This window comes from Chiloscyllium punctatum, chromosome 10, assembly GCF_047496795.1.
Source record: "Chiloscyllium punctatum isolate Juve2018m chromosome 10, sChiPun1.3, whole genome shotgun sequence".
Classification (NCBI taxonomy): domain Eukaryota; kingdom Metazoa; phylum Chordata; class Chondrichthyes; order Orectolobiformes; family Hemiscylliidae; genus Chiloscyllium; species Chiloscyllium punctatum.
The window spans coordinates 7,617,075-7,640,522 of record NC_092748.1 but is presented as its reverse complement, the minus strand read 5'-3'; the positions used below and the strand labels follow the sequence as shown (position 1 = coordinate 7,640,522).

At 40.3% G+C, this 23,448-nt stretch overlaps 1 protein-coding gene across 10 annotated transcripts in view; it reads right to left on the bottom strand.

Annotated features, from left to right (window-relative positions):
• Positions 1-23,448, bottom strand: part of LOC140481858 (NEDD8-conjugating enzyme UBE2F) — a 366,423-nt gene that overhangs the window by 297,439 nt on the left and 45,536 nt on the right. The window contains exon 1 of one of the 10 annotated variants that reach the window (XM_072578428.1): positions 23,408-23,427. The exons of the other annotated variants lie outside the window; for them this stretch is intronic. The gene's annotated coding sequence lies outside the window, so the exon portion shown is untranslated. Of the gene's footprint in view, positions 1-23,407; positions 23,428-23,448 lie in introns of those variants that run through there. 10 annotated transcript variants of the gene reach the window in all.

Genomic DNA, 23,448 nt, shown 5'->3' with positions numbered 1-23,448 from the left:
TAAATACATGCCTGGTCACAGTCAATGGAACTCACGCTTCAATAAAGAATGACAGTATTTTTCCATGCTACATATCACAGCTGATTCCAATCCCTGTTCATTCTCTGGAATCTATAATATTTTTCTTCTAAGCACCAATTTAACTCCCACTTAAATCCTGCAATTAACTCAACTTTCCAAATCACTTACATTCCATATTCTGATAATCCCTTGATTGTGACCCTATCCTCCCATTTATACTCTGAAGACACCCAACTGGCCAACTAAATAATACACATAGCTAATAAAAAGTATTTATGGCAATTTAAACACACCAATGAGGGAAAAGAATTGCTCAAGCAAAACTTGTGTTTGGTTACAGCAGTCAAGAAAAGAAACAAAGAAAATCTAAAAGGAGAACAAATGGGTTGGAGCAATATCAGCTGTACGATGATGGTTCACATATTGCATAACTTCATTGTTATGTCAGAAAATCCTGCAGATATATAGTGCAGGACCAGCAACATGTGAAAATGTTGGACAACTGTCTTCTGATTCTTTGCATGCTGATGCTGGCAGACTTTCTGTACAACCAATGCTTGTAGTTCCTATTTTAGATATGCCAACAAGTGTTTTCTTTTTATAAAATCTGCATTCATTCCAGGCATCAAGCAGCAGACCTTTACCTCTCATTTGTAGCATTCAACACGACTATCAAATATCAGCCTTACTCTTTGGAGTGTTAGCAGTGCGAATTTGGCAGCAGTATAGGGAGTTTCCTGAGAATCTGTAAAACCCTGTGTGGTACCGAGTCAAAGAATTACACTTGCAGTACTCACTAGGGAGTGACAGCAGATCTTAATTTCACCTTGGCATTTTTAGGCTGAGAAAAGACATTTAAGGTGTAATGTTTTAAAAATTAGCCAGGCTTATATTTAACTGAAACCCTGTGTTGCTCTACCTTAAAATATTTGTTCAGCACAGATATCTTGGGGTGGGGGTGGGGAGGGGAAAAAGAGGAGGAGAGAGAATGTCAAATTATAAAGTCTCACTTCAAAGTCAAAAACATGCTCGAAGATGTGTTTAAATTTGCAGATTTCTGCCAGACCCCCCAATAAATAAAATGGTCAATTAATTTGCATATCAAAGCATCTGTAGACTTGATTTGATTTATTATTGTCACATACCAAAATACAGCAAGTAGTACTGTTTTCCATACTATCCAGGCAAAACAGAACCTTACGTAAGTAGATTAGGGAACTAGAACAAAATACAGAATATTGTGTGACAGTTACAGATAAGATGTGGAGAAAGATCAACTTTAATACATGAGGTCCATTCAAAATTCTGATAACAGCAGAAAAGAAGCTGTTCTTAAATCTGTTGGTACATGTTTTCAAACTCTTGAATCTTCTACCTGATGAAAGAGGATGGAAGAGAGTAAAACTGGGATGGGAGGTGTCTTTGATTACATTAGCTGCTTTCCTGAAGCAGCAGGAAGTACAGACAGAGCCCATGGAAGGGAGGCTGGTTTGTGATGGACTGGGCTGGGTTCACATCTCACTTTCTTGTGGTCTTGGGCAGAGCAATTGCATTACCAAGCTGTGATGTATCCAGATAGGATGGCTTCTATGGTGCATCAATATAAATTAGTAAGAGTCACTGTGGACATGCTGAATTTCCTTAGCCTTCTGAGGAAGTAAGGCATGTGTGTGCTTTCTTGACTGTGGGATCAACATGGATGAACTAGGACAGATTGTAGGTGATATCTACCTCCTAGGAACTTGAACATCTCAAATCATCTCCACCTCAGCACCACTGATACAGACAGGGGGATGTCATCCATTCTTCCTCCTGAATGGAATGACCACTTCCTTGGATTTGCTTACATTGGTAGCAGAGTCTCAATCATTTTGTCTCAATTGCTTTGACTCTTAAAATAATAGGTAATGCAAACCTCCTCTCGTGTAATATATGAACAGGGATGACTGAGCTTGTCAGGTCTCAGAGGAAGAAGGTGCCATACCTATTTTTGTTCCATCACAGAAGTGGGTGGCAGTGGCTAGACCAGCATTATTCACCATGAACCATCCTGCATAACCACTGAAGTTAAAATGATGTAGGTACACCCAGTGCTGTTAGGGAGAAAGTTTCAAGAGTAAAACCGTTGACAGCTAAGGAACAGCAATACAGTTTTAAGTCAGGATGGTTTGGAGAGGTCAATGCATTAACCCTGAAGAAGGGTTGACACCTGAAACATTGGCTTCTCCACCTTCTGATGTTGCCAGGCTTGTTGTGGTCTTCTAGCCTCCTGTTTATCTATAGTCTGTTTGTGGCTGGTCATAGGGAACTCTCACAATGTTAGTAATAGATTATTCAGTGATGGAATGTCAAAACAGATGGTTGGACCAATTCTTTTCGGAGATAGTCACTCGCAAGAACTATGTTACTTGCCATTTAGCAGTCAATGCCTGGACATTGTCCAGGACTTCCCACATACAAACATGCTTTGCTATCTGACAAGTTGCAAGTCGTGCTGACCATCGTGCAATCATCAGGAAACAACCCCTAAGACTAAGAGGTAGATGAAGCAGCTGAAGATATTTGGGCCATGGACATTACTCTGAAGAACTCCTGCAGCAATGCTTTGATACTTAAGACTGCCCTCCAACAACCACTGCTAATCTTCCTATGTGCTAAATAGGATTGCAACTACTGGAAAGCCACATGCCCCTAAATGCCCAATAACTTTGGTTTTGCTAGGGCTCCTTAGAGTCAAGTTCTGTCTCACTTCATTTTTTGAGTTCAGTCCTTCTATCAATTTCTAAATCAAAGCTGTCATTAGGTCAGAAACCAAGTGATCTTGACAGAACCCATAGCGAAACTGAGTTAGTTACGGATGTATGCAAGTGCCACTTGATAGCATTGTTGACAATATCCTTCACTATTTTTCTGAAGAGTGCAGACAGATATGGCAGTAATTGGCTAAGTTTGATTTATCCTTCCTTTCTGTGTGTAGGGTATTACCTAGCATTTCTCTGCATTCTCAGGTAGATGCCCAGTACTGTAGCTATAACAGCTTGGCCAGGAGCGCAACTAGTTTTGAAGCATAAAGCCTAAAGTACTATCACTGGAATGTTTTCAGGACCCATAGCCTTTGCAGAATCCAGCACTTCCAGTCATTTCTTGATATGTCATGGAGTGAATTGAACTGGCTAAGGACTGCTGGGGATATTAGTAAGGTGTCACAATGGATCCACATGGTACTTCTGGTTGAAAATGGGCAGAAGTGCTTCAGACTCTCCTTTTTCACTGCCGGTTCCCTCATCACACAAGGAGGACATTGGTTGAGCCTCCTCCTGTTTAATTGCTCATCACAATTCATAGCTGTACATAGCAAAGATGTAGAGCTTAGATCTGATCCATTGGTTGTAGTGGCATGTAGTTCTGTGTTTCGTATGTTGCTTATGCTGTTTGGGATATATGCAGTTCTGTGCTGTAATTTCACAAGGCTCACACCTCTTAACCTGTCCATCTTCTTTCCCACCTATCTGCTCTACCCTCCTCTCCGACCTATCACCTTCACCTAGCTATCACATTCTCAGCTAATTTGCACCCCTCCCACCACAACCAAGCTCTCCTCCCATTTATCTCTCTGCCCCCTTGGCCCACAAGCCTCATTCCTGAAGAAGAGCTTATGCTCGAAACATCGATTCTCCTGCTCCTCGGATGCTGCCAAGTCAACGTTTCAGGCATGAAACCCGAAACAGCAAAGCTCCTGCTCCTTGGGTGCTGCCTGACTTGCTGTGTTTTTCCAGTGCCACACTTTGCGACTCTGATCTCCAGCATCTGCAGTCCTCACTTTCCCAATTATGGCATATGTTTGGTTCTGCACCTGACATGCCCTCCTGTACTTTTAATTGAAAAATGGTTGATCCCCAGCTAGATGATAATGGTCAAGTGGGGAATACGTCTGAAACCTAACCTTAACCACAAAGTTACACATAGATGGTGAATACAATCTACTGCTGCGGCTGGAATCCAGGAAAAGACAGGATGTCAGACATCGAAGAGAGGTCCCCCTCTTGATAATAACCACGCTAGCAACAGATGTCTTATAACACAGTTCCCGGCAGCAGGCATTAGTATAAAACCACCTGAAAATACCCGCTGAAGTGCAATTGGATTGTCTTCTAACCTCTTCCTGCATACTAACCTTATTGGAATCTCAAATCTACCTCTCAATCTGTCAACAGTATATTTTTTCCAAACTGCTGATTATTTATTCTATTTGATTTTTGTAGGAATAATTTTTCACAGATCGAACTGCATCATTTAGTCATTTACCCAAGGCCTTAAATCAGTACTTTTGTCCCCAGGTTAGAATTTAACAACAATTTCCCAGGTCAAGTATGCGAAGAATTTCCCAGCCAAGCGGTTCAGATTTTGCTTACATTATTTGATTTGTCATTCAATATTTTGCTCTTGGCAATTAGTTAAACAAACCCGAACAGGACCTATAAATAACAACTAACACATGTAGACTTCAGATAGTTAGGGTCAGCCATTACACAGGGAGTACAATTGATATTGCCATAATTAGGTCTATCCAACTATGCAAAAAAAAACCTTATTTTGGTGTTCTGAATTGTTTGCAACTCAAATTAGATATAAATAATTTATTATGCAAGTCAGAATACAGACCATGTCTTAAAGGCTAATTATAAACCACACAGCCTTCATTCATATCCTTGCCCCACCCAAATGTTGCCCACTCTTTGGGATTCTGGACCTTCATTAATGGAGTACTCTCAAAGCATTTTCCGAAGGGCTCACGAAAGCACTTAATGCAACCCTAAATGCCCTATCCTTCTCCCTCTGCCCCTTCTACAGATCGAGAGAAAGTGAGGACTGCAGATGGTGGAGTATCAGAGTCGCAAAGCGCAGCACTAGAAAAGCACAGCAAGTCAGGCAGTATCAGAGGAGCAGGAGAGTTGCCGTTTCGTGTTTCATGCCTAAAATGTTGACTCTCCTGCTTCTCGGATGCTGCCTGACCTGCTGCGATTTTTCAGCGCCACATTTTTCGACCCTTTTACAGATTATGTCTACTAGGGCCTAACCTTAAAAACCTCTTCTATATCTATTTACTCTGTCCATCATTACGCCTCTCTTTATTTTCTGAATGTACATGCAAAAGACTTTTTCCATCATTTACCTTGTGAGGTAGTGTATTGGCATTATAGTTTTGACACAAAGTTGACCCTCAAGTGGCACGACCCTGCCTCACCTGACGCCTCTACGGTGGTTATACTTTCCACTTCCCCTAGTAAAATAGCGATGCAGCTAGATCACCAAACCACTTTTGGTTTCTGCTTCTATTTCCTCTGGCACTTTCCAAAAATCTCCACTTTATTCCATCCTTCATTCCTCTCTTTTAAAATCTTTAGTCTCTGCCAGCCAACCAGCACATACGGCCGCACCACATTAAAAACAGAAATCACACATCAGGTTATAGTCCAACAGGTTTATTTGAAAGGACAAGCTTTCAGACTGCCACTCTTCATCAGATAGCTAGTGGGGCAGGTACACAGAACACAAGAATTTATAAGTATAAGATCAAAGTGTCATACAAGTGATGTGATATATTAGACAAAGCTAGGAGGCTGTTATGTCTTCAGTCACTTCGAATGGGGCTGTAGATTTCGACTGATTAACATGTAAATCCCGGAATTTCTTTTAAGTAAATTCCTACATTCCTCCCACAGTCCAAAGATGTGTGGGTCAGGTGAATTGGCTATGTTAAATTGCCCAAAGTGTTAGGTGCATTAGTCAGAGGGAAATGGGTCTGGATGGGTTACTCTGAGGGTCGGCGTGGACTTGTTGGGCCGAAGGGCCTATTTCCACACTAAGAATCTATTCTCAAAACCAGTCTGACTCCAGGTTGGAATACAGATAGACTCTAACCTCACACCTCTCACTCACTGTCTGAGCTGAGATCTAACTTTTTTTTAAATCCACTGATAAAACCTGAAGCTATCTCAGGGCTGTGACTTGAAAGAAACTTTAAAGATCGATCAATTGAAATCTGCATCCCCATTCTAAGTGTTTAAAGATTTAACAGCCATCCAAGTTTGTCTAATACATCGCATCAGTTGTATGACACTTTGATCTTTTACTATAAATTCTGTGTCATATGTACCTGCCTCATTAGCTACCTGACGAAGGAGCAGTGCTCTAAAGGCTTGTACTTTTAAATAAATCTGTTAGACTATAACCTGGTGTTGGGTGGACTAAGTCAGAGATCACAAGTCCAACACCCATCATCTTAAAAGCAGTACTGGACCTCACTCCTTTTTCCAAAACCCCACACTACTCTAGAAGCAATGATAATCATCACATGTGCGGTGTTGAAAATTAAGTGCAGTTGATGACACCTATTGGCAAGAGCAGTGTAAGCAAATCCACAATGCATGGCAATGCTGGCTGCGAAGAGGGACACAGGTGTAGGTTTGATTGTTGAAGAGGCTTCGAAACTAAAAGGGACAGACTGCCATTTCCGCAACAAAGATACAAGTCCTGAATGGTTTGTTTTCCTGGCGTTTCATAGGGATTTTTCTAAAAGGTGCTACGGTCATCGTAGACAAGCTTATTACACAAAGTCTTGATTTAACAAACAGTTTATTTAAAGTAATGGCATTCCCCAACTTTGGTATCTGGAACCATACTTGAACTTTTTTGAAGAAGTAGTAAAGAGGATTGATGAGGGCAGAGGTATATGGACTTGAGTAATGCATTTGACAAGGTTCCCCATGGGAATCTGGTTAGCAAGGTTAGATCTCATGGAATACAGGGAGAACTAGCCATTTGGATACAGAACTGGCTCAGAGGTAGAACGTGGAGGGGATGGGTAGGGTGAGTGCCCCCTATGGGTGGCAGCTGGGGGGGGGGGGGGGGAAAAAGAGAGAGAATGAGTCTTCCATTTGTAGTTGGTTTTCTTTGTAGTTTTTTGATAGCAATAGTTGTTTTTAATTCTGGTAGAGTAGTTTTGTATACACAATTCTGCAACTTTTTGAGTCTTTATTTACTTGTGCTTGGTACATTGTAATCAGGGTTCTCCCTCCTGGGGGCTCAAGGGTGTCTGAAAGGAGATATGGCTAAGTATAGAACATAGAACATAGAACAATACAGCACAGAACAGGCCCTTCAGCCCACGATGTTGTGCCGAACTTCTATCCTAGATTAAGCACCCATCCATGTACCTATTCAAATGCCGCTTAAAAGGTCGCCAATGATTCTGACTCTACCACTCCCACGGGCAGCGCATTCCATGCCCCCACCACTCTCTGGGTAAAGAACCCACCCCTGACATCTCCCCTATACCTTCCACCCTTCACCTTAAATTTATGTCCCCTTGTAACACTCTGTTGTACCCAGGGGAAAAGTTTCTGACTGTCTACTCTATCTATTCCTCTGATCATCTTATAAACCTCTATCAAGTCACCCCTCATCCTTCGCCGTTCCAACAAGAAAAGGCCAAGAACTCTCAACCTATCCTCGTACGACCTATTCTCCATTCCAGGCAACATCCTGGTAATTCTTCTCTGCACCCTCTCCAACGCTTCCACATCTTTCCTAAAGGGAGGCGACCAGAAATGCACACAGTACTCCAAATGTGGCCTAACCAAGGTCCTGTACAGCTGCAACATCACCTCACGACTCTTGAATTCAATCCCTCTGCTAATGAACGATAATACACCATAGGCCTTCTTACAAACTCTATCCACCTGAGTGGCAACTTTCAAAGATCTATGTACATAGACCCCAAGATCCCTCTGTTCCTCCACCTGACTAAGAACCCTACCATTAACCCTGTATTCTGCATTCTTATTTGCGCTTCCAAAATGGACAACCTCACACTTGGCAGGGTTGAACTCCATCGGCCACTCCTCAGCCCAACTCTGCATCATATCGAAGTCCCTTTGCAAACGACAAATGCCCTCCTCACTGTCCACAACTCCACCTATCTTCGTATCATCTGCGAATTTACTGACCCACCCTTCGACTTCATCATCCAAGTCATTAATAAAAATTACAAACAGCAGAGGACCCAGAACTGATCCCTGCGGAACTCCACTTGTAACTGGGCTCCAGGCTGAATATTTACCATCTACCACCACTCTCTGACTTCGACCATTTAGCCAGTTTTCTATCCAATTGGCCAAAATTCCCTCTATCCCATGCCTCCTATCTTGTTAAATGGTGCAGCCGGAACATCAAGGGAAGTCATTCACCTGTTAAAAGGAAAAAAGTGCTTTTTAGCCTTAAGAGGGTTGATATCGCTCTGTTGCAGGAAACCCATCTTGATGCTGGGGAACACCTGAAGCTACAATGTGGGGGGGGGGGGGGGGGGGGGGGGGGGGGGGGGGGGGTTATGATCAGGAATTTGCTTCATCCTTTACGACTAAAAAGTAGGGGAGTCATGGTACTTATGCAGAAAAATCTTCCATTCACGTTATTGGAACGGGTGAAAGATGAGCAAGGGCAGTTTGTGATACTTAAGGCCCTGATACATGGGGAGGACTATGGTATTTTAAATGTCTACTGTCCTCTGCCGCATTATTATTGGGGGGGGGGGGTGATTTTAATTGTCTTTTGGATCAGACATGGTCAGAATGCCGAGTGGGCTCCCAATGATGTCTTCACAGGCCAAGCAGGTGACTGACTTATGTGAGGAGTTGGGGCTGGTGGATATCTGGAGATGTCTTCACCCTACCAGCAGGGACTTCACCTTTTTTTTTTCAAATCCACATAAATGTCACATGGGTATTAATCTTTTACGGACTCTCTCGATCCTTCTGCATTCGATCATGGGTTGAAAAATTGGGAACATAGCTATCTCTGATCACAGCAGTATATTTGGAGATTAAGGCCAAGAGTGAGGGGCTAGGTTTGCGGCGCTGGCGCCTGGATCCTTTTCTCCTTAAGGATTCCAAATTGTGGAATATGTTTTGAAGGAGTTTCAGGGGTTCTTGACTATCAACTCAGGCATGGCTAGTAGTCAGTCTATGCTATGGGAGACCTTTGCTAGGGGATTAGCTATTTCCTATTCAGCTAGCCGGAAACAACAGAAGGGGGAACAGCAGCGTCTATTTTAAACGTGGGTGAAAACTGCTGAGTCGGCACATTTTGCGCTGCCTTCGGTGACCAAGCTGCAGTGGATCATGGCCCTCTAGACTGCCTCGAATTCAATACTTACACAAACTGCAAAAGGAAGAATTTGCTTTTGCTTGACAAAGGCTGTTCGAGTATGGGGACAGGCCAGGGAAATATTTAGGTAAAAACAATGACTGCTGGAAACCAGATTCCGGATTAGTGGTGCTGGAAGAGCACAGCAGTTCAGGCAGCATCCAAGTAGCTTCGAAATCGACGTTTCGGGCAAAAGCCCTTCATCAGGGATTTTTGCCCGAAACGCCGATTTCGAAGCTACTTGGATGCTGCCTGAACTGCTGTGCTCTTCCAGGGAAATATTTAGCATATCTGATGAGGAAAAAGCGTGCTTCCTAATCCATTACTGCCATTAGAGACAGCGCAGGGTCCTTATATACAATGCCAAATGGATTAATGAGACTTTTTGAAGTTTTTATTCTTAATGTATCGATCTAAAGGTTGCGAAGACAGGATTGCTAAAATGGAGGCTTTTTTTTTTAAGAACCTGGACCTTCCAGGAGTAACCTTGGAACAGGCCTCTCTCCTTAGTGCCCCTTTGACAGTTCAGGAAATACAGGAGGCAGCTAGGCAACTTCATCAGGGCCAGGCGCTTTCCCACTCTGGTCTCCCGGATGAGTTTTATACGGAGTTTATAGGGATTCTGTCAGGGCCGATGTTGGAGATTGACAAATCACTCCTATATGTATGAATGCTTACCACCATCTTTGAGAGAAGCTAATATTTCCTTAATTCTTAAGAAGGGGAAGGTTCCTGAGGATCGTACCTCATACAAGCCCATCTCTCTATTAAATTCAGATTTCAAGATTCTGTCTAAGATCTTGGTGCTGAGATTGGAAAAGGCGTTGCCTCATATTGCTAAAAAGGACCAAACAGGTTTTATAAATGGCCGTAGGTCTTTTAATAATATAAGAAAGTTGCTGAATATGATCCAAGTATGTCAGATTCAGGTGTTGATTTCCTTAGATGCAGAGAAAGCATTTGACCAGGTGGAATGGCCTTATCTCTTTTACGTCTTAGAGCGGTTTGGGTTGGGTGGGGTCTTTGCTTGGTGGGTTGACGTTTTATATTGCCACCCTCTGACCACAGTCTTCACCAACAGGCTGAAGTCTGGGAACTTCAGGATTGACGGGGTAGTCGTCATGGCTGCCCCCTTTCACCGTTGTTGTTTACGTTAGTGATAAGAGTCGCTGGCAGAGGCCGTTCGTCAGAATGTTCACATAACCATTCCGGAAGTGGGATCGAGGGTACACAAGATTACACTGTATGCGGATGATGTCTTTCTGTTTTTAAATCAAGGCCAGATCACCTCCGTACCACATTTGATATAACGTATTAATTTCAGTTGGGGCTTTTTCAGGATATAAGGATCAACTTTGCAAAATCAGAGGCTATGCCTTTGGGGAAGATCAAGGAAGTGCCAGAGGTTGAAGGTGGCCTTTTTAAGTGGTCACAGGTGGGGTTCCGATACCTAGGCATTTTTATTACCCCTATGTTTGATCGGTTATTTCAGACTAATTTTGCTCACTTGCTTGACAATATTAGGCAGGATCTTCAGAGATGGGAAGCTCTTCCAATTTCGTGGTTGGGCCGAATAGCCCTCATTAAGATTAATGTCCTTCCTCATTTGCTTTATCCCATGCATATGCTCCCTATAATGTTTCCCAGGTCAACGCTGCAGACACTTATGGGGTGGTTTGGTTCCTTCGTCTGGTATCATGACGGTCCCTCATCAAACTTTCTAAATTGCCGTTGCCTCAAGGAGGGGGAGGAGCTGATTTCCCAGACATCAGGAGGTATCAATTAAGTTCCCTGCTGTCCTGTGCGCGCGATTGGGCAAATAACAATCCGGCTCAATATGGCGGATATCAAGGCCTCCCAGGCAAAGTGTCCTCTTAGTAATGTGTTGTTCACGGATAAGATGAGGACAGTTATGGACCACCACCAGAACTCCATGATAATTAGTACGGTCAAGGCATGGAGGACAATGCGTCAGAGTGAGGGTTGCTTATCCAAGACTTTGTCACTTACTCCCATAGATGGTATGCCAAGGTTCCGACCAGGGACGATGGACTCAGGGTTCAAACTATGGGCAGCGAGAGGACTCTCCAGTTTGGGAGACTTGTTTGACAGGGAGGTTATGATGTCTTTTGAGCAATGGAGCCGCAAATACGGGCTACCCAGCAGAGACCTTTTCTGGTTTTTTCAGGTTAGGGATTTCATCCAGAAGACGACTACGCTTCTCACCAAGCCCTATAAGCCTGATACCGAGAGGTTGTTGCTACGTTCCACAAGCACCCTCTTGGTTAGTGTCCTCTATCGCCTCCTGGGTGGCAGGGCCTGGCAGGATATTAACTGGTTATGTGAGGTCTGGGAGCAAAAGCTAGGAGTGGAGATCTCTTCTGAAAGATGGGAGGACATATGGGAGAATGTGCGAAAGATCTCAATCTGTAATAGGACATGCGCTATGCAGTTAGAAGTTGTGCATAGGGTTCATCTGGTACTGGACCATGTGGCAAAGTTTAAAAACAGGCATCTTCAGTGTGTCCCAAGTGTAAAATAAGTGTAGATATTCTTACCCATTGAGCCTGTGACATATCCAGAGGCAGTGTTTATTGGAGTGCTGTGGCAGGAGAATAGGGACGGTATTGAGGACCAAAGTTAAAAGTAGACCTGATATTTCTCCTCATAGGTTGACCAAATTTATCTTTAGACTGGCATGGGAAGAAATTACTCAATATTCTTACTTATTGTGCATGGAAGAATATTCTGATGAATTGGGTGTCTGAGAATCCACTGGGCTTGCTGGGATGGCGGAAATTAATTATGGAGCACAATCCCTTGGATTTTTTCACAAATATGGTGCACTACACAACAAACCTTTTTATAAGACATGGCAGCCCCTTTTGAATTATTTCTTCACAGATTTGTCTTTTATTTTAATTATGGTGTTTGTTTAACCATAACGGTTAGGTTTGCTGAGCCCTGGGCCCGGGAGGGGGAGGATCTCCAGAGTTAATACAGGTATACAAAAAACGCTCCTGTCCTTTTATTTGGGAGCTTTGCGCCAAGCATTGCTATATTGTGTTTTTGAGTGTTCTTTTGTTTTTTTGTTTTATTAGTCACTTATTTATTGGTGGTGTTTTGCACAGTGTTAGGTTGTGTTTTGTAGGTTAGGGTAGGTTAGTAGTGAGTAGACAGTAGCTGTATTGTAATTTGCGTTTTTCTTTATTATACTGGCATTTGTTATATTTTCAATAACTTTATTTTTTAAAAGGCAAAAATTTTTTTCCTGCTAATCAATATATTTACAAAAAACATGGCATCTGGATGGGTATATGAATAGGAAGGGTTTGGAGAGATATGGGCGGGGGCTGTAGGTGGGACTAGATTGGGTTGGGATATCTGGTCAGCATGAATGAGATGGACTGAAAAGTCTGTTTTCATGCTGTACATCTCTATGACTAATTGCAGATAATGCCACTGCATGCTGCATTTATTCTAAGCTGGCACAGCATATAAAAGGAGACAAGGTGGGATTGAAGCGCAACTAGAATAGACCTCTGACTTTCAGAGGCATTATCACTGTCACTAATGGTCATTTGAAGACTGATGTGAAGGCATAAGCAACTACATTTCCTGCTCTAAGCTATTCAGCAGCTGTGATTAATTACCCATCAGCAATATATTTTTCCTGTCATGGAGGTAACAAATACAACTCGTGAACATTTGTTCTTTTTGCGGCTCCAGGTGTCAAAAACTATGTCTCACAATTAAGAAAATGCCAGTGCCAATTGCTCTGAAAGCCCAGACAGGACTGCAGAACTGTTTATGCAACTACAGGAGCATGTGGCTATAAAATTACCTTGATGGTACAGAGTTATCTGGGGTGAGAAATACTGGAAGAAATTGAGTCACCAAGTTCAAGAAATGTCCTAAAAAGAGTCCAATATACACAGCAATGCATAATTTAGTACTGAATATACATAGAAGATTAAGGATATGTACTCTATCAGAAAGGAGGAGCTGCAGTAAGCGGCTAATCAATACTTTGTACTGCAAAGAAAGACAGCAGCCAATGTTAGGCAGCAGATACATCTCACTTGAGTAGGATCAAACCTTAGTAGGCAGTTCAAGAGAATTACCGCATTAGAAGAGAAAATTAAAACTGCTGAGAAACCATTGAGAGTTGAAGTGCTTCAATAAATAACATTCACAACATGCAGAAGTGCTTTTAGCTGACAACGCTGCCAGAAAAATTATATTTCAATGTTTACACCACACAGCACCAGAACTAAAGTAACTTATATTCACCTAGAAAAATACAACCCAATCTATCTTTCTAAATTACATCACCAGATCGGTCTGAACTGCAAAATTATTATCAAACTCCTATTAAGATCATACTAACAAGGACTTTAGTTTTGATGATTAATAAATTATATGAATGCTCCTAAAAATTTATTAAAGGAAGAGACACAAGAGACGACAGCATACATTAATCCAAGGTACCACTGCACATTTCCAGTAGATGTGAGAATATCAGAGACAGTCTTTCAAGATGCATTCTATTTAGTTGCTGCTAGAATTCTCCAGAGTGCCAGTAGTCTCTCAATGTATGGTAGCTGTTGTAGCTATAATGGGCTTGCAAAGCTGTATCGATCTCATCATTACAGGAAGGAGAACAAGAGATCAGGATACTGAGAACACTGCTTTGTCAACACATATTCCCACCCAATAATAAGTCAAAAGGTCACTATATCAAGTACCTGCTTTGCTTTCAGCCTTCTAACAATTAAAACAAGCAGAGATACGTATTTGAAAAAATGAATGCTGGAGGTCTGAAATAAAAACAAATTTGTCAACATCCCAAAGTGATGGTTAATATTTTGACTTCACCTATCCATTAGAATCCTTGTCAGATTAATGGCTAATTTAGGAAAAGCAAATGGAAGCTCATTGGAAAGATTTATAAACAGTTTATTGTCTCCTCCCAAAAATTAACATAAGGAAATAGAAGCTGAAATCATGTTGTGATTAGGACTTTCCTGTTCCCTTTTGGGACAACAAATCAAAAGCTGTGGGCATTCCAGCTCAGGGCATGACAATGCTATGATCATACCCTGACAAATAGATAAATAGCACACAGAAATTTAAAGTAACCAAACCCCCAACTTCACTTGCTCACATTTGTTTCAGTTTATATGTGACCCTTTGGTTGCAATTCCAGGAGACAAAAGGCAGGTGGAGCCTCACTGTCCAATTCTAATTTGCAACCATCCCTTTACATCAATACACCTAACTTAGAATACATTTGCAAAAGACAATAGATAATAGGTGCAGGAGTAGGCCATTCTGCCCTTCAAGCCTGCACTACCATTCAATATGATCATGGTTGATCATCCTTAATCAGTATCCTGTTCCTGCCTTATCTCCATAACCCTTGATCCCACTATCCTTGAGAGCTCTATCCAATTCTTTCTTAAATGAATCCAGAGACTGGGCCTCCACTGCCCTCTGGAGCAGAGCATTCCATACAGCCCTGTATTGACATATCCCTGTAACAGCATCAAGATACACTGAGTGCAAAATATTGAAAATAAAACTAGCTGGCTTTTCCATTTTCAAACCACAACAGCGTAATGATTCATAAACAGCTTTATGGAATCTCAACAAACAGCAAGCTAAATCAGGATAAATAGCAAATGTCAATGATTCAGGCGGTCAGCAATGTACAGGCCCTGTTTGTTTACTCAGGTCCTCAAAAAAACAGCACAGCCTCAAAATCCACACCCTTCCTCAGTAATCCAGACGCTTAATTCCTGCAGTTGTAAAGGGACTGAATATCAATCTATGTACTAGATCGGAATTGCCACCAAAAATCACCTAGCATTTGCATTATTCAATGCTTTGGAGTAGTTGAAAGTGGTATTGACAATATGTGGAGGGGAAAAGAAGAGTGTGTCACAAAGTTGACATGTATAAATCAATATAGTTTACCTACGTTAAAAAAATTCCAATCCTCCTGCAGACCTCGAAAAGAAACGCAAAGCAAGTTAGAAAGTTCTTTCTCAGACTGGGATGATGTAAGGACATTTCACTACCTTCTGCTATGCAATAAGTTACCAATTGGAAAAACCATGGCTCCTACTCATCAATAGTGAACAGTCTTCAAGATAATCAGATAATTCAAAACCCCACTTATCAATTATACAGGTAGCAATTTATCATATTTAAGCATCTGATCTTTTTCAGTTCCTCTATCTATGCTCTCAAAATTCAAGGCATTTCAAGCAGAGATGGGAAACATTACTCTTAATTGCTCACCATGGAACAACAGTACCTCATTAAGCAGTTGTATCACGTATTCAGATCCATGCCCAGAAAGGTGCTTTCCTCAATTTGCAGCAAAAGAGTTAAGTAAAAGGCCCCAGCAGGCCACTGGCAGATGCAGGGAGAATTCAAACACAGATTTCAAACGAACAGCAAAGTATAATCTCAAGCCTCATTCATACCGTGTAAAATCAATTCAAACAGGTTCATTTTCTGCCTTGGTTGATGGCACAAATAGTGTACTTAAAAATAATGTCAACACAATAATTTGACACGTAAATGCTTATCATGAACAGAAAGAGGACTTACAGCTATTGCCTGTACTATCGGAGGTAAGTTTCTGATTATGTCCTCATAGTAAGCCATTTGCAGAGAGCTTTACTTTGTATAAATACTCCTGAAGTCAAGTCTGCAAGTGACAACAATGCCATGAAGATTCTTTACAGAAAAGCGACTGGCAGTAAAACATTCTGATGTAGAAAAAACAGTGGCAACCTCAAAGTGAATTTGACAGGCTTCACCAAAGCTAGTCCACAGTAAATAATTCAGAAGTGTTCATTTTAACATATTCTTTACTTCTGCTAGCACGTGGTGGAAAAGCTGATCCACCCAAACACTCAAGCATTTACCATGGTACATGTTAAGAATAAATTGGAATACTGTCCACTCGCATGCACAAGCACTGCTGAAAAACAAAAAGGAAGCTCAACACCATTAAAAAGGATAAAAGCAGCCTGCTTGATCAACATTTCACCTCACGAGAGTCAGTCAACACCATGCAGCACTTCAGTCAATTTCTTCACGCCAGTTTATATTTCTTATATATGTGTGCATTATAAAAGGACTGTGGTGTTCTCTTCCACAGACAGACAGTAAAAACAGATAAAGTTATTAATTTCATTTTAATTAAATATAAAATGATTAATTTCCTAAGTGAGTTTGAGTACTGTAATTCTCAATTACAGTATTTAAAAAGACTTTTGGGCAATGCAATTCATCAAGCTTTAAAAGTTTCTTGCCAAGCCAAATAATTTAAACCACTAGTTTAACTGCAGTTGAAATGATGAAGAAAATAAATTACAGATTCTTATATCACCTTCAAATTCCATGTTTTCTTTTATTATTGCAAAGTCTTCATATCGACTATTTGATTTCATTCACTCCATTGTCTTAATAGAGGGTAAACATAGCATATGATCTGGTATGCCACTCAAGCTATGACACACAGTCACTGATGATGAATAATGAGGAGGCAATTGCAAAAGGGGTCAAGGCCATGGAGAAGACGACAACTTATTTGGAAGTTCAGTCATGAAAGACTTTAGCTATGAAGAGAAAGTAGAAAAAAAGACAGCTCTTTTTCATGATTCCAGGCAAGGTTAAAAGACTTTACAGAGCTGATTATCAAATCTCCTCATAATTTTCAAAGTATAGGAAAAACTATTTCCACTGATTGCATTGCTAAGTAGGGGGCATCATTTAAAAGTTCATTGTGAAATAAAGAAAAAGGCAAAAGATGAATGTTTTACATGTTAGACTACATAACGTGCTGGTGGAAATAGTACAGAAAGAATAAATTGCAATTGATTTTAAATTGAGAGGATTAGAAATGTGTTTCTATTTTTCTAAAGGACCGGGAAAGTACCAAGTCAATTGCTCTCTTGAACAGGCATAGATGTGATGTATTGAGTGGTTTAATGTGTGCTTCAAAAAAGTTCATGATACAAAACTTTTACTTATCTAATAGCACTAAATACAAGTTAGTTGCTATTTGAGTATCACGTATGTAACTGATTTTTCATACATAAACAAGATGGCGAATATTATGAAGTTAGCTGAATCTTGCTAATCAGAGCCAAGTCCTTGTTCACCCGATATGAAAATCACAATACCTGGGTTATAGTCCAACAGGTTTATTTGTAAGCAATAGCTTTTGGAGCACTGCTCCTTCATCAGGTAGCTGTGGAACAGGATCATAAGACTCAATTTAATCGCAAAAGATCACAATGTCATGCACCTGCAATGATGTATTGAACAAACCTAGATTGCCGTTAAGTCTTTCATCTTTTAGAATGGGTTGCAGGTTTCGGTTCATTAGTTATGTAACCCCGGAACTTCTTTTAAATCTAATTAGCAAGGTAACTTAAGGTTTTATATACAAAAAATGGTGACATCTCAGCTCAGACAATGCATCTGAGCTGAGATGTCACCTTTTTGTTCTAAAACCTTAAGCTATCTCGTGAATTTGACTTAAAAGTAGTTCTGGGCTTTACATATTAATGAACCGAAACCTGCAACCCATTCTAAAAGATGAAAGACTTAACAGCAATCTAGGTTTGTTCAATACATCATTGCAGGTGCATGACACTGATCTTTTGCAGTAAATTCTGAGTCCTTTGGTCCTACTCCACAGCTAGGAGCATTGAAGGAGCAGTGCTCCAAAAGCTAGTGCTTGCAAATAAACCTGTTGAACTATAACCTGGGTGTTGTGTGATTTTTAAACTTTGTCCACCCCAGTCCAATAGCAGCTCCTCCACATCATGGCACCCAAACGGACACAAGTATTGTCCAGTAGGAAACACACAGTTAATATTCAGATACAAAAAGTCTGGTTACTTTACACCTTTCAATCATGGCTGTCTCAGACAGGTGGCTGAAGTCAGTAGAAACTGGGCATCACACCTGGGATCTGAATCTTCTTAATCACAGCTATATGGGATAGTTCAAAAGGTTAAGTTCCTATCAAGCTAGTTTTCAATCAACCAAAAAGATCAACATTCATTTTTTTTTAAGTGGTTATCCTCAGACTGGATGTCTCCAGTCTTGAAATCCATAACTAAACCTTTGGTATGCTATAATCGTTTGCCATACGCTTGTATCTAACATGTTGAGTACCTATCTATTGGTTCATTAGGACAAGGATTATCTCACATTATACTTCAGGAATTGAAACCAGCATTATTCCAAAATTTCTGAAATACAGTCACATAGAAAACCTGAAGATCCTGTACTTCAGTGGCAACACAGCAGAGAGTTTCATAACATACTGTTGTTTTACTGAAGATATTACTGACGTTGTGAACAAGAAAATCAATACCAGCATATAGGTAGGAAAACAGCAAAACAAAACAGATTCAGGGGTGTTTGGAATTTAAGATGACTGAGCCAATATATACCAGATGCATTTACAATGTATGTAGATAACTGTTCAGCCAACTCTTTTGAGTTGAGGTATGAAGGTGCTTTAATTCTCACTTTGGTGGCAGTAAATCATATAACATAGTGTTCTTCTGCTGTCAATGCTTCCAGATTCCTCCCAAACTATTTTCCTTCAGATGCTAAATTTTAATGCTCTTTCTCCTGAAAATATTAAGAGGCTACAGCTCCTCTCAAAAGCATGCTTTGAGAAATCGACAGAATAGAGTGATGGGACTGGCTTAGTAGACTATAGGACTCCACTAAGCCCAGAGTACATGAACTCATACACCATCACAGCAGAAACTGAGTTAAGATTTTTTTTAAATGTGGAAACAACATAGTGGGTTCAGCAAAAGTGACCATGAAGTTTGTCATAACACGATCAACTGGTTCATTTGTGTCGATGAGGAAAAGAAAACTCTACCCTGGCCAATCCTAATTTCAGTCTTCACATCAACAAGGTTGACTTTTCACTGGCCTTTGAAGTGGAACAAAAAGCTACTTGATTGTATCATGCTATGAGAAAGAAACGTCACCTTCTCAGGGTCAATGAAAATAGATTATAGATGCTGGCCGTGCATCCCGAGAAAGACTAGGGAAGAGGAAAATGGGGGAAAAACTGAAATGAAGAACTTAAATGGAAACCTGTGTCAAAAAAAAATCACCAAACTGTAAATTTAAACTATTTTTAAATTTAAAATACTCGATCACTTAAGGAGTTCAAAGAAACAGCATCATAATGTAAAACAGGAGTGAAATCATAGCTCGTACAAAATTTCTCAAAAGGCTTTTTCAAAATCTCTTGGAAACTTTTTCTGGGAAACTTGGACAGAAAGTTACAAAAGCTGCCTGTAGTAGAATTTTCAAATGCAGCAATATTCACTCAACAACAAGAATGAGACATTTGGGATCAGAAATGAGAAAGATAGCTCATTCTGCAAATAATTTTCTTGCTTCAAGAATGAAAGTAAATCTGTTGCACTGATCACAGGGAAAGAAATAATGGAGAAATTGCAATCGCTGACACAAAACTATTGCTCAGCTATCACTTTTTCCTACGGTTAGATTTATGTCTTTCTTAACAAATTTGCCAAGAAAACCAAGTTGGTATTAAACACTTAAAAGGTTCGAAACTACTTTGATATTAGAAATCTTTTGTCTACCATATCAGTTAGTTCCAATTTTTTTCTGGTCAACTGAGCAACCAAACTGAAATTATGTGATATCCATGCAAGATTCCAATTGGGAGTGACCAAATCATGACATACAATGAAGTTTTGAGAAACATTTACAGTACACACCAATATTAGCCAACTGGCAAAACGTATAGGGATGGTTCAGTTTTTCAAACTACAATTTAAGTTAGTGCCTGGTCAATGGCCTGAATGTATTACTAAATTTCTTCTGTCAATTTTAAATTCAATTCAGTGATAAAAATATTGTGCTTTACTCAAAGCAAGAAAATTACAGGAGACTAAATCTAACATGAAGGATAGTTGGAATCAAAGAATTTACAATCAGATTCACAGGATTTAAATTGAAGCTATCTGCTTGCCCTTTTGCCTATATAGTTCCTTATTGCTTACCGATCCAATTTTAAATGTTATAATTTTTGCTTTCTACCATCTTTTATAGATAGAAGTATTAACATAGTAAGCAATACTTTCAAAGCCAAATGAAACAAAAGCACTTTGTTTGATATATTGCGCCTAACTTGAAACTGATTATTTATGTTTCTGGCAACCTGAAAACGTAAACTTATTGAACAGCATCACAACTGAATGCCTGCAGCCTATATAGGCTACTTTTTCACAAGGAAACAACTCACACTCATAAATGGAATGGGTGGTAGTTGGAAATCCTTTACTGCATGTGAAACCAGATAAAAAGAAATTTTTCAATCACCTAATTGAGGGAAAACAAGTGCCCAAAACCCACCACTGGTGAGATATCAGTTCAAGTACAATATAGCTCAGGCCACCACATTTCAGGACGGATGTCAAGATTTTGAAGAGGATGCAGTTAACATTTACCACAATGACTCAGTGATGAGGGATTTCAGTTATGTGGTGAGACGGAAGAGATACTGGGCTTATTATCCTTAGTGTGCATAAGATTAACCAGCAATTTACCAGAAATGTTCACAATTACAATAGATAGAAAGAAGAAAGGCAATTGTGATAACCAAAGCCTTCCAGACTGCAGACCTTTTCTTTTGAAATTTCTAACCTCATTCCTTTCACTATTTTTGCATTGGCACTTCTCTCACTTTTTCCTGTTCTGACATTCACCAATTTGAAAATATTAACTCAGTTCTGGTTCAAGTGTCTATAGAGGAAAAAAAAACATTTTCCAACATTTTCTTTTGTATTAGATTTCCAGCACCAGCAATATTATACATGGAAATAAAATCCCGCTATTCAGTCCTGTAACACTCACATCTCTGCATTTTAAAAATTCATTATTGGGATATGGGCATCAGCTGGCTGTACCAGCATTTATTGTATATCTATAATTGCCCTTGAGAAGGGGTTGGTGAGTTGCAGTCTACTTGGTTTAGGATTATAGGTACAACAGTCATGATGTTAGGAAGGACATTTCAGAATTTTATTAAGTAGCAACATAAATGTGTGACCAAATGTTCACAAAACTGAAATGGAAGTGCATACACACATGCACGGAGTGCTGTGCAAGTCCATCCAAACTAAAGTTTGTGTCTGGAGTTGATGTGAAATATGGATTGTCACTAATTAGTGATAAAGCTGGAAGCAATTAAAATAGTTAAGAGAACCATGCCAAAAGTATCTTGGCACTTTAAAGGATACTGGCTTAAGTGAAATACTATATAATCTTTTGACAATAAATGTTTAAACAAGTACTGTGAAAATGCTGTCTAAGGCTCTCTGTAAAAAGGAGAATAATGGGTTACATTCAAGTCCAGTTTACTTGAAAAGCAGAATATTGTAGACAATGGAAACCAGAAATAAAAATAATAAGATGCTGGATACACTGAGCATCAGTAGAAATAGAAACAGAGTTAACTTTGTTTAATGATATTCATCAGAACTGAGAAAAGTTGGAAATGTCACTGGCTTGTTCTTGATTCAAATAGAACCTACTTATGTTACAAGTTCCTCCTGTAAATCTTCACATGACTGAACCAATTCTCATCTTGCCAATTTTTGGATAGGGAGGGCAGGATATCCCATGAGTGAGATCCAGACTACAGGAACCACTTCCTTTCCTGCCTCGAAGGCATTTGGACTGAAAATGTGATGACACATGATGAAAAGATTGTCAATCTGAACAACTAGGAGCAAGCTTCTCAGTTCATTGTCAAATTCTGTTGACCATCAAGAGAACATCAGAGAGTCTTTGTCACGTACTGTTGGTCCTCTCCTGAAATCCTAATCTTTTGACAGTTCACAACACAGGACATGGGAAAGGTGCTCTTCAGCCATCTGGACACAGTATCCAGTTGTTTTTGCAGGACATCTCTGCAGGGGTTCCGTAGAGGAGAGTTCTTGGCCCGAACCATCTTTAGATGCTTCGCCAATGACCTTCTTCCATCATAAGGTTAGAAGTCAGGATGCTCATGGATGATTGTGAATGGTGCTGAATATTGTGCAATTCATCAGATACTTAAACAGTCCATGTGAACATGCATCATTTATACAATAGTAGACAGGCAGGAGGCTGGAAGAACACAGCAAGCCAGACAACATCAGGAGGTGTTGAAGTCGAGGTTTCTGGTGGAACCCTTCTTCATTTATACAATATCCAGGCCTGGGTTGACAAGTGGCAAATAACATTTGCACCACACAAGTACCAGGAAATTACCATCTGCCACAAGAAAACTTAACCATGAGCCCTTGCCATTCAATGGCACCTCTGAATTCCCCATAATCAACTCTCAAAAACTGACCTAGGTTCGTAACATAAATAGTGTGACTATAACAGCAAGTCAGAGGTAGGAATCCTGAAACAGGTAACGGATTTCCTGATTCCCTGAAGCCTGTCCATCATTTACAAGGTGCAAGTCTGGGAGTGTGATGGAACACTCATTTGCCTGGATGAGTGCAGCCTCAAAAACACTCAAAGCTTGACACCATCCAGGACAATGCAATCCACTGGACTGCCATGATGTGGAGGTGCTGGTGCTAGACTGGTGTGAACAGAGTCAGGAAGTCACATAACACGGCGTTATAATCCAACAAGTTTATTTGAAATCAAATGTTTTCACAGCACTGCTCCTTCGTCAAGCGAAGACTTCAGACTTTGCCCACTGGCTTGGCACACAGCACAAACATTCACTCACAAGAGGAATTGTGAAGGACCTAGCAATGCAAAAATTCATCAAACCTACATACAAAGCACTTTCCAAACCAACAACCACTACAATCTAGGTTGTCAAGGGCAGAAAATACATGAAAACATCACCAGTTGCAAGTTTACCTCCAAGCCACTCACTATCCTGACTGGGAAATATAATGTCATTCCTTCAGTGTCACTGGGTCAAAACTTGGGAACTCTCTCTCAAGTGACATGCAGATCTAACCACACAAAATGAACAGCAGTGGTTCAAGAAGACATCCCACCACCACCTTCTCAAGATCAACTAGGGACTGAATTTGGCAATAACATCGCATGAGTATATTTTTCAAAAATTTACCTGAATACTTGCAGGAATGGCTAGAGTGCTAACACTTGGTT